This window comes from Rhea americana, unplaced genomic scaffold (genome assembly GCF_003343005.1).
Source record: "Rhea americana isolate MKP2758 unplaced genomic scaffold, rheAme1 scaffold_57, whole genome shotgun sequence".
NCBI lineage: Eukaryota > Metazoa > Chordata > Aves > Rheiformes > Rheidae > Rhea > Rhea americana.
In genome coordinates this window covers 2,170,542-2,173,524 of record NW_028186723.1, presented here as the reverse complement: position 1 = coordinate 2,173,524, position 2,983 = coordinate 2,170,542, and positions in this window count along the sequence as shown.

Genomic DNA, 2,983 nt, shown 5'->3' with positions numbered 1-2,983 from the left:
GCCGCGGGCGGCGTGGTGCTGCGGAGCGCTGCGGCGGCGGGAGCGCCGCGCTCTCCGTGAGGAGGCTGTGGTGTGCACGGGGCTGTGTGCCAAAAGATCCTCTTGCGTTGTTTGTTCTAAAGTAAAAGCGGTGTTACCTTTCTGAACAAAGGTATAGGGACGGCCTGAAGACCAGGCAGGTGGCAGTAGTGAGTGTATAGGAAGGGTTAGACCTTTTTTGCAGGTAAAATCGATAAAAATTYACTAAATTTGGGTAGACCCGGCCTAGAGTGCAGGGCCAAGGGCCGTGGGAAGGAGTTACTTTCACATYAAGGTACTGCAGCCACCTCCTTGTGTCTGTAACTGCCTTCATTACCCTGAAGGGAGCAGAAAGAGCAAATATTTGGCACCTGCTCGTATTTGCTGGTCACCCTTAATCCACTACCTGGCTGTCAGAGCCCACACTAAAAAACTTAGCAGGCATGAACCATATTATGTAGGATGTATTGGAAGACACTGTCTTTATATTCCAAAGCAGCATGGCTGTTTTCACGCTGGCTTTCCACAGAATTTTTTGAAAAACAATAAAATGTCCCTGGTTATACCACTGAGCCCATGCAGCTTCGGAAAACTGTAGTGTACTGCTTTTACTGACACAAGAAGATCCAAATAATTCACAGATATAATTCACAGCTACAGATACCAGAGTGTACCACTGTCTTCTTCAGCTCTACATTTCTGACAAACTCACAGGTTATRTTCACAACTCTGAATATGCCTGAACTACCTGGGGCTTCTTGTCCCTGGGCCTGCCTGTGCTTCACAGTGACAAGCTACTGCGTCTGGTGCCAAATGATAGTAGTTCAGCARCAGGCAAGATGTCTGACAACTGTGTGTAAATCTACTTTTCACCAATAAAATTAAAATCTTCCCAGGCTGTCAGTTATACAGCTCTGTTCCGTACAAATTCAGAAGCTGACTGTAAGACTATGCAGTAACTATGACATTTGATATATGAAATCACTATATTTATATTTTTAAAAAATGAATTTTGCCCTGAAGCATAGAAAGTACTGCCTTGTCGCCTATTTCCAACCTGTTCTCTCTCTTCTTTCATTTGCCATTTCTCCTCTTTCTTTTCTATACAAGGTATTTTCTCCYTCTCCTCTTTTAAGTTTTGTTTTTCTTGACAATATCTGCGCTAAAAACATGTCACATCTTCAAAACTGCTGCGGTTAAATGCTACTTCTGGTTAGGCAGACATGCTTTCAGGTGTTTCYAGTGTTGTGCCATTAAACTATCACTTAAAAATGGATGAATCTAGTCTATTTTAGTGCTCATACTGTCGTACTTGTTACTGAAGTGTATACTGAAGTGTATACAGGGATGTATTTTATTCTTAACACAGTCTTGTGGAGCAGGGAAGAATTATCCTTGTTCACAGAGAAGTTGTTGAAGAATAGCTATTTTGCCTTAAAGGCAATTGGAATCAGGCTGAGGTGGCTTTTCTGTCTGAATCTTGTAAGTGCATGGTTGTGTCCCTTAAACTATCATTCCCTACTCAGTAGAAAAGGGAACACATTTGTTCATTTTTTTCTAGGGGCCTTAAATATGACCTACCGAAGTCAGAGGAAAGACTCTTCTTGGCTCCAGTGGACTTTTAGTCTGCAGCTGCAATCTGAGTAGCGATAAAGCTAACTGTATTGTAGGCTGCTCTGAGAACAGGAAGATAAAATACATAGGATTAAGAGGGCTTTCAGGAAATCCATGTGCCAAATTGCCTATAGTTTCATAACAGAGTAGGCCTAATTGCACTGAGCACTAGGTGAGGCATTAAGAAATGCTTCTCTCATTCAAACGTCTTTAGAAAAACTCAAGACAATCTTTATGACTTAAAACATCCAGATGCTTTCAGAGGATTTAGCTGGCTAACTAGTTCCGTCCCTAAGGTCTACCTGAATGAGAACAACACTGCCAGTCCAAACATCTTCTGAAACCACACCAATGCTATAGACTAAACTGGAAGTATTTGATAGGATGCAATGAAAAGGAAAATCAGGTATCTGTGGGGACGCAGAACTTTACTGCTAAGTGAAGAGACGTGAAGTTATTTTTGCAGTTAATTTTTTCAAAGAATGAGGGCAAGTACTCTTTTTCATTGTTTTTGTTTCTTAAATGTTGTTCAGTCATAGGGGACTTTCCATACCCTAGGATACTGGAACCAGTAATACTTGTCTAGTTCCCTTACCATTACTGGACCAGGAAATGATGCCAGTAGAAACTAGTTCTTTAAGAATAGCAGGTCTGGCTGTAGCACTGATAAGGATGTTACTGCAGAGAGTGCTGATGGTGTGGAAGATGATCAAGGACAATATCAGAGTAGCTGCAGGAGTTTGATGGGGCTTGCCTGCTGTTTCTAGTCAGTGCTGTGGGACTGCTTGCTTGCATATAGGTTWTGCACTCTACTGGTGTATCATTAGATTGAACCTATAGGATCTAAGAGACTAGGAACTAGTTGCGACACCACAGTGCTAGAGAAAGGACAGTCAAAACAACATGTGATGAAAACAGTTCTTTTCCAGGTGTAATTTATTCAGTGCACTTATATAATTAGAGTCATACTATGGGTTTAACTGTACCACATGTAAATTAGACATGACTGTAGTAGCAAGGCTGTARCACCAGGCATGCAGCTACAGCCATGCAGCAGGAGGCTGCAAAGTGATGCTGACCCTCCCTGACACCAGGGATTGTTCCTTGGKCTTTGTTGATAGTGCTCCCTGAAATCCTCCTGGTAAACCATGCCTGGTTAGAACAAAATAGTCAATGAAAGTAATTCTGAATGAAGGAAATAATAACCCTTTAGACCCTTTAGATAATGATTCTGTGATGTGAAATGCAGGAATCGAATCGGGCTTGCAGWATTATGGCAGACTTCTGATGAGCATGGAGGTTGGGAGTCAGGCCACAGACGTAGTCTCTTGTCTGTGGGGCCCCTCTGCAC